Below are 12,415 nucleotides of genomic sequence, written 5' to 3'. Positions count from 1 at the left end.
GGCACTGCCATGGGAAACCAATTCTGCCTGGATACCAGACATTGTTCAGGATACCCCTTCTACCTCTGTGTGCTATTCAGTATTAACACAGCTGTAAGAAAAAACCCTGAGACTATTGAAATTTCTTTCTTCATCTCCTCCTTTCTCTTTAACAAATGTGTGACAAGGATGCAATTGTCCAAAAGCCCAGTGACGGGGAAAACAGAGAGCAAAGCTTTCAGACATGCCTCAGTGATTTAGAAATCTGCCCCCAAGACTTGTGAAAGAGGTCACTGGAGGTCTTCCACAGGATTCAGCTTCCCAGCAGGTCTCCAGATACGAAAGTAAAGGCACTTAAATGCCTTTAACAGTTGACCCTTTTGCGGATGTTCCCACCTAGGATTATCCTAGCTTTCAGGCCAAAGAATAGCCCTTCACCAACTAATGGATCACGGGCTCTTCTGTTTCAGTATCTACAGTTTGAACTGGGTAGACGCCCATCCAGCCAGCAGGAAGTTGTTTCTTCATTTAAATGACTAAAGCTCTTGAAAGATGAGTATGAGGGTTCTTCTGATGAATCATGGCAGAACTGCATTTGGGGAATACTGTTTCTTGTTACCCAGAAATTACTCAGCAGCCTGCCAGTAATGAGCATGAACACAGCGAGGTGTTGATCTGTGAGTACATTCCCTTGTCAGAGTCCAGCCCAGCCCCAAAACTAGGCTTTCTCCTACAGCTGCTAAATCACCACTTGCTTGAGGTGCGTGCTGGACCTTTGGCACTTCTTGGCACGAGCAGGTCTGTGTTGACCCAGGCTCTGCTGAGCAATGAGGTGCACTGGGAGCACATATGCAGTGGAAACCTGTACCCTGCCACATGGACACCATGCACCCTGCTCCTGACAGCACCTTCGCTCTGCTTCCTAAATGCAGAGCACTCTCCCTTCCAAGCCCAGCACTTGGTAAGCTGTGGTCCCCATGCTGAAACTCTCTTTGCCGGAGGGAGACCCTGTGGAGTCACACCTCCTTCTTCTAAAGAGCAACTCCTGCTCCTCCAGACTTCTTGCTACTCTGTGAAAGGGAGAGCATAGGGAGGAGGTATCTGAGCCCTTTCTGCTAAGGCTGAGCTATTTAAAGATCAATGGACCAGAAAGAGGGAGCAAGAGTCAGCATCACTTGTGCTCCTGCTCAGAGGAGTGTTAAAGTACTTTGTGTGTTGGCTGCTTCATGTAACAGTGCTCCAGAAGTCCTTGGAGCAGCACAGGCACAATGGACCCTTTCTGGCAGGGGCAACTGTAACTGCCAGGTGACCGTCTCAGAGTTCTGTGCTGTTTTTGGCTGGGGACTGGGACTTCTCCAGCCCCAGAGCAGAATGTAATACAGCCTGTGGAGGGATGGCCTGGCTTTTCCTTCTCTGCGGTGGCTACTTGCCCTGGTCAGGAGGATGATGCTAGCCGACTGAGGAGATCCACTCCTGTACACCTCCAGCCCCCTAGGTGACTTGGAACTTGCCACCAGAGCCACTGTGGCCACTGAGTGCCCAGAGTAGTGCTAGCTGCTGTCCCCCACCTTTGCTCAATGCCAGGAGCTGACCGGGTTTCTGGGCTCATCCTTGCATGTTAGGGGTGTATATTTCCTAGTGCTGCTACTAATACAGTAATTCCCTATGCCTTGAGTCCACTCAGACCCCAAGGGCCATGAAACCTGCCAGACATCCTATCTAGAGCCCACACATGGGGACAAGGGCCCTGGGAGCCTGACAGCCTTGTTGTTCTCATACCTGCAGGCTTGGGGCTGGAAGGGCTGGGGGCACCCCAGTGAAATTGATCTAAGCACTGGGGGCAAGTCCTTCCCAGCTCAGCTCCAGCTCTGCAAGCAACTGTAAATTGTTCTCCTTTTGACCAAGAGATGCAGCCCAGGAGAAGTAACATGCCTGTAAGCTTTAGGTTCCTCCATTGCTGTGGCAAGAGAGGTGTTTAGGGAGCAGACTTAGAGCAGAAGTACCTTCATAAATCTGTGCAACAAACCTCCTGCTCTGACTCAGAACAAAATCAGAAAGAAGTGTCTTTCTGCTGCCTCTCTCCCTAAGTGACCCTTCCTGAAAGCCCTCTAGGCTTCCAAAACAAACAAACAAACAAACAAACAAACAAAACAAAAATTGAATATTATGAAAACAAAACAAACAAACAAAAAATTGAGGAGAACCTCAGGCATCATTTAGGAAAGGCACAGTGTCTTGTTCTGGCACTGTGCCATCTACACTCAATGCCTAGAAGGCTGGGAAAGGTTCTGGGAGAAAAGTCCACTGCACAGGAACATTTTAACGGCCTGAGTGGTAATGAGTCAGTGCTGAGGTTTGGATCCAAATATTTCTTACCAAGTACTTGCCAAATGTGCCCAACCTTGCTGGGGAAGGACACAGAATACCATCATACCTGGTTCACAGAAAGGAAACAGGAACTAGCAGAATATATGCTCAGGATAAAGCCAGGAATTGGCTGCAGGACTGGGTTGAAAAAGGACAGGTTTAAGGCTCCTAGCGCATAAGATGCAGGAGGTGGAAAACCATTCATCCCAATCCCATAGCCATTGCTGTTTTTCTGGTTCCCAGGAGGGGGGAGGCAGGGTGAAGAAGGGAAGGTGATGGCATGTTTTTGATGCAGAATCATATCCTAAGGATGAAGGAATGAGGGCAGAGCAAAAGAGCAATACACTGCCCCTGGAAGATGCGGTTGAGGTTATCTCACACCCCTTGGAACAATCCCTTCAGCCTCTCTGTGGTCATGTCCCTAGCCCTACAGGCTTTGTTCTGCACATCAGTCAGGTCAGCCTCTGTTTCTCTTTGGCAATGCTTGGCAGGCTTGAGGGCCAGGGACTTCAGGGAGCAGCCTCCACCACATCTCCTGGGGTCTCCAGACTATTAGCTTGAATCCTTGCCTTGGTGTTTAGCTGGACAGAAGCTGGGCAGCTGAGACAGGTCTCACCTGGCTTTATCAAGCAGGACAGGTCAACTCCAAGCCTCAGGTTCCCAGCATAATTAATGCTGGACTAACTCCTACGTCTCTGCTTAATGCAGTGGGACAAGCTCTCTGCCAGGTTAGCCACATCCAAAGCTGGGTGCTGCCAGGAACACTCCTGCTGAACTGCCCATAAGGGGAGAACACCCCTGGGCATCCTAGTGGAGTCTGGCAACTCCTCCAGATAGGGAGCAGGAGCAAAGCCCAAGGCAGTTGCTGCCAGAGAAGACATTGCCTGGTAGCTGGACCAAATGCCGTCACCCATCGCATGAGGCTGCTGCCCCTACAGGGAGGTTACGCAATAATCCAGCAAGAATTTGATCAGGAGCTAAATCCCAGTTACCCAATACCGGTTGCATCAGGCCAGCGTGTGGATGCAAACCCTCTTTACGCTCCGTTTGTCCTTGTTCTGGCGCTGCCCGCACCGTGAGCTCACCGGGAGCCAGCTCCGTGCACGGCAGACGCGCTCCCCAACACGCCGCGGCCCCGCAGCAGCCGCCGCTGGCGGGGCAGCGCCTCTGGCTGCCTGTGGGCAGAAGGAGGTGTGGGAGCAGAAAGCCAGCTGTGGATAGGCCCCCCAGCGAGCACCATGGGGAGGGGCTGAACTCCACCATGGAAGGAGTTGAGACCAGCATCAGACTTTGGCTGAGTTTTGTCTTTGACTTGGTAGCTGAGCCTTAAAACAGCAACAGGAGCTAACATTGCTTTCCTGGCTACAGTGACAATCTTCTTTGCCCAAGGGTGTTGTAGGCAAGGGCAGGCAGCAGCACACACCTCTTGGTGCCACACTGGTAAGGGTGATGGTGGCTCTGGAGCTAGGACAACTTCTACATTGACTGCTGTGTCCAGCAGCAGGACATAAGAGGAAGGGTGGAGGACCCTCAAGCCCCAGCTTGTTGAAAGGAGAACCCATTTCCCCATAACCAGCCATCAAGCCTGCTCTGTAATGGCAGTGAGCCTTTGTGCCGCAGACCTCAGCAGAACATACCAGAAGAACATACCCAGCCTACTGGCAGTGCCCTCACTCTCGGGGGGTGCTCCTTTCAGCCCAGCCACACAGCATGCAAGGCTACTGCTCTAGTCCAGGTTCCCAGGGTCTGGGCTTCCATAGGGTATCATCCCCTGTGACATAGCCCTGACCCAGGGCCCAGCAGTCACATTGCAGCCAGAGCTGCCACGACCCACCCAGTTTTCCATCCAGGTTTCAGATTGCACCTGAAGGACATTCCTCCAGCATCACAGGCCTAATCCACAAGGGAATGTGCTGGCATGCTTGGTAGCCCTGAGCTTCACCAGCCTGGCAAGAGGCAGCAGCCACAGCTTGCACTTCACTGGCCTAAGTCCCATGAGGGGCCTCAGGAGGTGCCCAGGAAGTCCTGGGGTAGACCTATAGCTCCAGCAAGCCTTGTCTCATATGTTGTTGCCAAAGACTCCTTTGCATTTCAGATCCGCCCACAGCAAGGTCTAAAGGGCAGCAAGACACCAATTGTCTCTGCAGATGTCCTGCCACAGGCACTCCAGCATTTCACCATCTGCTAGGTGTAAGCACTGAGACATCTACCAGGTCTCAGCCCCTCCATAAAGGACAACTGGTTTTCTCCCCTCCTGGCTTGCAGACCAGGACCTGCATCTACTGAAAGGCTGCAGCACTTCTACTAATGTTCCGCCCATTTCAGAAATAAATTCCTTTAAAACTTTTTAGTGTTTTATGCCTTCTAGCATACAACCTTTTTTAAGTGATTGGCTCATCAGAGCACAACTTTTCTGCAAGTGTCAGGTCTCTATTAATATACAGGTGTGAGAAAGGCTGGGATGGAAAAGTGCCTTCTTCTCTGTGACCCCATGATGCTTTTGCTTTTTGCTGTTACCACACTAACATCTTCAACTTACAAGGTGAAATGTTTTAAATAATGATAGAAAAATTACCTCTAATCTGCAGTCTGGAGGGGAGCTCCCTTGAGCTACTACTCTGCAATGAGTTGGATGTGTCTGCAAATATTTAGAAAGCAAGTTACAGTACTTAAAAGACTTGCCAAAGGTTGTAGAGAAAAACTATTTATATGCCTACTACAGCTTGAAGAAATCCAGCCTTTCTCCAGCTCAACTACTCAGGCTGGTTTCTGCTTTCACCCCAGCTACCATGTCGTCCTTGCTAAAGAAATCTTGTTGCAAATAACCTTAAATCTTTGTTAAAACTCCAGGGGTGCTCTGTTTGGACTTGGCCAGTGTGGCCACTGCTAAAAAATGCAGAAAATATTTCAAAGTCAAACTTTAAAGGGACAGCCATTGTTTTATTTGTGTTTAATTAAAAATAATAATAATAATAATAATTGTTTTCCAGTCCCGTGGTAATTAGCAATCCAATTCAATCCCACGGGAAAGAACCACTGTATCTATAACATATGTGCTCGAATATTGACTTGCTCTAGACCTTGCCAAGGTTTTGAGTAGAGCAATTTGTTGGGAGGGGGTTTCCAACTTTGACTCCATAGCAGTTAAACTGTCGTGCTCCAAACCACAGTTTTACTACGGCCTCTATTTGCCTTTGTTTTACCTGAAATTCTCATCCCGCTCTGCAAATCCTATGCCAGAATGAGTCATTCCTGCAGGATTAGCTCTTATTTTTCAGCTTCTCTGTCAGTGTTGCCCAGACTAGTTCTGAGGAGAAAAAATTTACACTCCCCATTCAGTAAAGCTATGTTACAAGTAAGTGAAAGAAATTACCTCCAGTGCTCAGCTATTTACACTGAACCAGCAAGGACCACCCCGTTTTACTGGGGTAACCGAGCCCTCTGCACAGCTGGCAGCCCCAGTGAAGGGGATTCACCAGTGCATCCCTGCTGTGACCCACCCCCCTTGCTGCTGTGATCCACCCAAGAATGCTGGCTTGCTTCTCACCCCAGAGAGGGGTCCCTGAGGATCACCTGCCAGGACCCCCAAGAAGGACCAGGGGCACCAGGCCTGTGGAGCACAGTGCCCCAGCTTTTGCTGTCTGTGCATCAGGAGGCTGGGTTGAGCACGTCTGGCCCTCTTGCTGTTGGGCTGGAGGTATCTTCTGGAGGTCCCCTCCCTCTGATGACTGCCAAGGTCAGTCCTGTGCCTCTTGTGTTTAGTGCATGGCTCAGGCCACAGTCTCCTTCTCTGGGACTTACTCACTGGAAGCAGATCTTAGCCTGTTGCTGCCAGACAGACCTTTTCTTAACATTCACATCTAAATAAACCCTTGTCACAGGAAAAGATACTTTAAAAAAAAATAAATTCTTTTTTATTTTCAAGTTTCATTTTCCACTTTTCCCTTGTTCTTTTTTTTTTTTAAACTGATGAAGACACTCTCACATTGCAAAATGACATTGTCTCGCAGTGGAATAAAAAGGAGGGAAAGCTGAGGGCCTCAAAAAGATGCCACTCTCCTTCGCTTTCCCTGTCCAAAACATGACCCTGGAAGTGACTGTTTAGACAACCTCTGGAAAATCTGTTTTCTGATAATGGTCCAGCATAGTGTCAAATTGGTGATTTGCATATGAAGACCCAAACTGCATAAGCAAAACTATCAGAGCCAGCTGGGAGAAATAAGATCTCAAACACCTGGTATTTTGAGAAGTCATTTTGCTTGTGCCCATGGGTCATTTTCCTATATTTGTGCTGACTTGACAGAAACTCCTGGAAATTGTGTTTCTCCCACTATAACAGAGAGAACTGCAGAAATGATGAGGTTTCTGGGCCAGTCTTTTACTCAAAGCAAAGCTATGACCTAAGTTAGATCAGCTTGCTCAGGGCAATAACCAGCCAAGTTTTGAAAAGTCCAAAGGACAGAGATCCCACCATCCCTTTGGGAAACCTGTCCCATGTCACAGATTTCACACATGAAATGCTGACTGGCCACAGAATAATTAAGACTAGACTGTACAAAATTAAGAGAGATTTCTGAAACTTTTTGCTGCCCCTAGAAATACTCACAGGACATTGTACAGTTTTAATGGCAGCACAAAACTTAAAACCACTTCTTTCTAACATGACCTACATGCTTTTAGAAACATATATGGCTGCAGGTAAACACTGGGCAGATTCTTATATAGTGTAAATCCCCACGGGTCTGTTCTGCTTCAGGGACTTCAGCTATTCACAGCCTTTGCACTCTTGTTAAAGAAAACTTTTGAATTGGAGAAATAGCCTGTCTCTTTATCCAGGGCTAGACATTTTGCTTAGGGCTCCAGCAAAACTCCACAAAATTTCTGTAGATACTTGTAAACAGGGCATTTCTTGGTCATTACCATGGTGACTGGTAAAGGGTCAGAGACTGGCAATGAGAACTAAAAGTCTGTGGGGAAAAACAAGAAGCTTTTTGTAGAAGTATTCGGATTTATTCTGCCAGTGCAAATAATCTCAAACTATCCTCACTTTATTTTTATTTTTATTTTTAATAAAGGCTATTTACATTCCTCCCTCATGCAATTACAGCACTTGATAGTGCTGGGTCACACTAATCCCTGATCAATGCTTAAACAACAGCTGAATTCCCTGGTGTCAGTGGTACTGATAATTCTGCCTGTAGCCAGGTCTGATTACCATTTAGCAGTGTTTTATGCACTGCCCAGGCACACGCATGCACACACATGTGCCATTTTCACCACAATTTTCCTTGCCTCGGTCAGGGCTTGATGCACCCTCACCAGTCTGGGCATCCAGCTGGCTATGCCCAAGGCCTGGAAAGAGCCCAGTGAGGCTCCTCAGCTGTAGCCAGGAGCTACTCTTAAGCCAGGGCTCTCATCTCCAGCTCAAGGGCCACACTGAGGCTGTACATGTGTCTCCCCTTGCAGCCCCCAACACAGAACTTGACCTTGTGTCTTGGCTTCCCAGCTCTGCCTCCAACTGGCCTCGTTGCTGAGGACTTTCCCAGAAAACCCTGAAGGATCAGAAACCTAACACACAAAGTGCTGGGTGCCTGGACCTACCTGCTGAAACACCTCATTTTTGTTAATCAAGTACAGTTGTGCAAAACATGCTGAAAGCTGTAGTTTCCAGGGAAGGAAGGGCAACATCTGCTTTGTTTAGTAATGCTCAGCAACACAATTTAATCAGTGATTTTCCATGGTTTAAATAAAAAAGTAAGAACAGAGAGAACCCAGCAGAGCAGCTCACCACCCTAGAAGTTTTTTTGTCCTCTGTGTGGTCTAGTCCTAGAAAGCTGTGACATTACTTTTCATGATTACTTTTTTGCACCAAAGTGATGCTGAAAGTTAGAGTCTTTGGTTCCAGGCTAAGACCTGGAGCAGAAGACACTTTGGTGAGCACAGCTTTTTTTTTTGTCCATCCCTTCAAGATCTTTTCCACAAAACAAATCTCCCAACCAGTCTTCCAGCAAAGACTTTTAGTCTTCTTTCAGCTTGAGACCTAACCCTTCCTCTCCGCATTCCTTGCTTTTCCATGGTGCTTTTCCTCCTCCTTCCCTTTCCACTGCTTCTTGTGTCTCCCTTTGTGGCTCCCATCTACTTGTGCCCAAAACCTTTTCTTTGCTTTCCTCTTTAGCTGACCTACTCTCTGTGACCATGGGAAACGTCTTCTGCAAGGACTACAGTGCAGAACACATCGTGGACAGGAAATTGGTTACTAAATTATAGGACAATTCCACTGCAATTTGTTAGAGACTTTTAAATATCCACATTTGGGTGGAGCAACATGAAGAACTTTACAAACAAATAACACCACTAAGAAATTTCTTCCGCCCGTGTTGGGAAATTAATCTCCTAGCACTACAGCATGGCAAAATATCCTACCCTCTCTCCATCCCAATGCTGAAGGGTTGTTTAAAAAAAGCTGAGGTCCAGGGCAACGTGGTTCTGTCTGCAATAAAGGGAAAAGAAAACAAGTATTTCTTCCCAAATAACTTACTGAAATAAAGCAGAATATTTGCAAAGATATTTTGCTCAGAGTAAGGCAATTAATTAAGTCTCCTTAAATAAAATTTCCACCTTCCAAAGCAAGCAATAAACAATTCTTTCTAAATTGCTGCATCCTATCGTTTTCTATGAAACAACAGATTTCATGGCTAGCTTTAGAGAGGGATTAACAAGTGCCCTGGTAGGCAAAATCTGGCTTCAGATGACAAGCCATCCTTCCCTTCCACAAGCCTCAGGGTCTTCCTGGCACCATGGGGCCTTTGTAGGAGCTCCTGTCAGATGGCAGCAACTCCAGTTGTGAGCCAACAGAGCAGAGAGGTCCCTGCAGGGCACCAGGGAAACATAAGAGTAGGAGATATTCATCCTCCAAGATCTGAGCCACCACTATGTCCTATGTGCTTGGCCTTCACCTGCCCTTCCAAAGTTAGTAGCATAAGCAACACTAATGACAGTGGCTCCACGCTTCCCTACCCCCTGCCTTCTGCAACAACCTTACTGCTCCTGTCACACCAGGACACAAATAGAGGAAACTATACCCAAAGCTGACACCATGCCATGCACACAGCTGCCTGCAGTGACCACAGGAAAGACTCAGAGGGGGAAGCTGAACCTTGTTACAGGGAGTGTGAATGACAAAGACCTAGGCCACCCTTAGAGCGGATTAAACCTCTTGAAGCTGTTGAATGACTGGTCAAACAGGGCATTTGATAGGCAAAATAGAAAGAACTTATTTCCATGCCAACAGAGCCTGATGTCTATTCAAAGATACCCATCCGGAAGATTTTCATGAGGTACTGAAACGCACAGGCTCCAGGGGAGCAAGGGCCTTGTAAACCTCACAGCACCTGGAAAAAAAAAAAAGGCAAAAAAAAGCAAATAAAAAAAGCATAGTGAGTGATTTTAGGCCTACAGAACAGAGCCTGACTCTGCTTTGCATGTTCCCAGAAAAAGTCAGCTCCTCTTCTTTACAGCATCTGACAGATCTGTTCAACTTCCAGTGACCTCTTGGCAGTGCAAAGGCAAGAATGGGCATCTTATTCTCTTGCAAAGCAGCTCTAAAAGCTGATTTGGAAGGAGGACAAATTAATGTGTCGTGGACCATCCAGCTTAGGCTGGAACCACTCCGCGTCCACCAGGAGGGTGTCTGCTCCTTGCTGCCTATATCACATATAGTGCTTTCTACCGCTGTGGCTTGTGGCTCCATATCTTACCTAAATGAGCCTCTTGCTGTCAGTCTGCACAGCCAGGTTGTGTGTTTAACCTGCCATTTAGGCAATGCCAGCACAGAGGCAGACTTGAATAATAAGCCATGATCCTCCTCACAAAACCCACTAGTGAGTGTGCCTTATTCACAGCAAGAGCCACTTCTGGCCCACATTCAGCCTCAGGCACAGTTCTTCCCATCTCCTCCACAGCAGAGCCCTGGCTCTACCCATCACTTTCCAGCTGGGACCAAAGCACAGGGTTATCCTGCCCTGGTGCACCTCCAGCACATTTCCTTTGCTGGGCTTTGTGACCTTCCTGGTAGTCCAGTGCTCCTACTCCTGGTGGACCTTCTAGGTCAAAGCTCTGCCTTTTCTGGTGTCACTCACTCTCTTTAGTCCAGCACTAGCATCACCCTACAGGATCAACCCTATGTATCACTTTTGCTGTGTGCCAATTCCTCTGCCACTGAACTCACACCAAATTCTCTCCAGTGGGGGAGGGGGTCCCAAGGAGTAGGCAGAGGTGATGCCCTGCTCTGAGAGCCTGCCCTGCCCACATCCACCACCCTCTGTCACAGCACACTCTCTGCAGGTCCTGCTCAGCCCCTTTAAGTTAGGGGAGCTGCTGGGCTGTCAGACAAGTGTGCTGGGTGGCCTTTCTTGCTGCCCCACAGACCTGCCCAGGTAAAACCATGCTGCCCAAGCCTCTCACCTCAGTCAAGTTTTCTCTCCCACAGCCCCGAGACATAGCCTGTTTTAAAACCACCATGGGTTTGGTGTTCTCTTTCTACAGAATGACCACAATAGCTAACTCAAGCCTCCTTCAAGAACCTGGCTACATCCATGTGATGTTCTCAGCAAGCAACTCTTTCTCCCCTGCAGCTCCAAGTTTCCATAGATAACTCAATCAGAAGATGAGAAGCAGTATTAATTTGTAAAAACAGGTCAGATGATAAACCACCAGGCCAGTGATGCATAATAAAACCTCATTCCCACAAGACAGGGCATGTGAACAGCTGATGCAAATATGCAATGGATACATCCCACTAGTCTGTGGCTTTGCAGCCTCTCTTCTGCCATGTGACTGGACTCCATGTGGCAGCTGCAAATCAGTTGTCCCTCAACGGTTTCACCTTGGTCCCCATGCCACTCTCTGGATATGAAGTGTTCCCAATATCCATGTGATCACCTCTCTGGTTTTGCCTCCCACTTAATCAAGTCAGGTTCAAGATGTCTGAAGTTTATTGTCTTTGGCCACTTTTTGTGGACACATGCTCTTAAAGTGTCAGAGCATGTCCATCATTCTCTTATTGCAAGAGACTAAGGTCCCCTCTCAGATCTTAATCATGAGCAGCAGATAGGGCTCTCTTTTCAAAAACTGTATCAAAGTGTCTGGCTGCGATGCTTTCCACACTTCCAGCTGCAAAGTTCTTGCACCAAACACAGAGCCAATAAAAAAACCAAACCAAACTCGCTGTCCCATCACAGAGGCAGCTGAGCTTGGGGTGCAGGCTGTGCCATGGGGTATGGGCTCTCACTTCACTTGCATTCAGACAATTTGATCTGAGATTTTAGCTCTGTTGAACACTTGACTTGGGGCACATTAAAGAGAGTTCTGCTGTTCCTGGGACAGAGAGACAAAACCTTTCTTCCCTTCCAAGGGGAGAGAAATTCTGATGGTCAAAACTACAAGTGTGCTGGACCTGAATGGGCTGTCCACACACTTAATGTCAGCTTCCCTTTGGTTTGTTTGAGGTGGAAGAAGCCATTCAAGTCACAGAGCTAGCAGATAGTAGGGCTTCCCAGTAGTTTACTGTTGAGGGACCTCAATACTGTGGTTTGTAATATGGGATCAGCTGAGTGAGGAATGAAGCCTGAAGGACTGGATTTTTTTCCATGTGTGGAAATTGCTCTTGGAGATCTGAACAGACAGAATTTTGGCAAGGGTACTTCTCTGGCATCTACTGGTACTAACAAACTCCTGTTTTGAGAGGCCAAAACACAATGCCCTTGTGCAGGGTACACTCTGCAGTGTCTGGTCTCAAAATCAATGAGCACTTTGCTCAGTTGAAGGCTGTAGATGTCAAGGTAGGCAGGATCTGAGCCGGGAAAACTTAGACGGAAAAAATGCTAACTCTAAACTTTATCCCAGGGACCAAAAGAAAGTCCAAGCTATAGCTTTTGCATGGCTAATACTCCTGTAGATATCATACACTCTATATTGCATTGTGAACTCTAACTACTTCATCAATGCACAGCATTTTTCATTTCACTTACCTTTCTCCCTCTGCCAGCACATCTGAATCAAAAGAGAAAAC

Source organism: Apus apus, chromosome Z (assembly GCF_020740795.1).
Source record: "Apus apus isolate bApuApu2 chromosome Z, bApuApu2.pri.cur, whole genome shotgun sequence".
Lineage (NCBI taxonomy): Eukaryota > Metazoa > Chordata > Aves > Apodiformes > Apodidae > Apus > Apus apus.
This window is presented reverse-complemented; position numbering follows the sequence as displayed.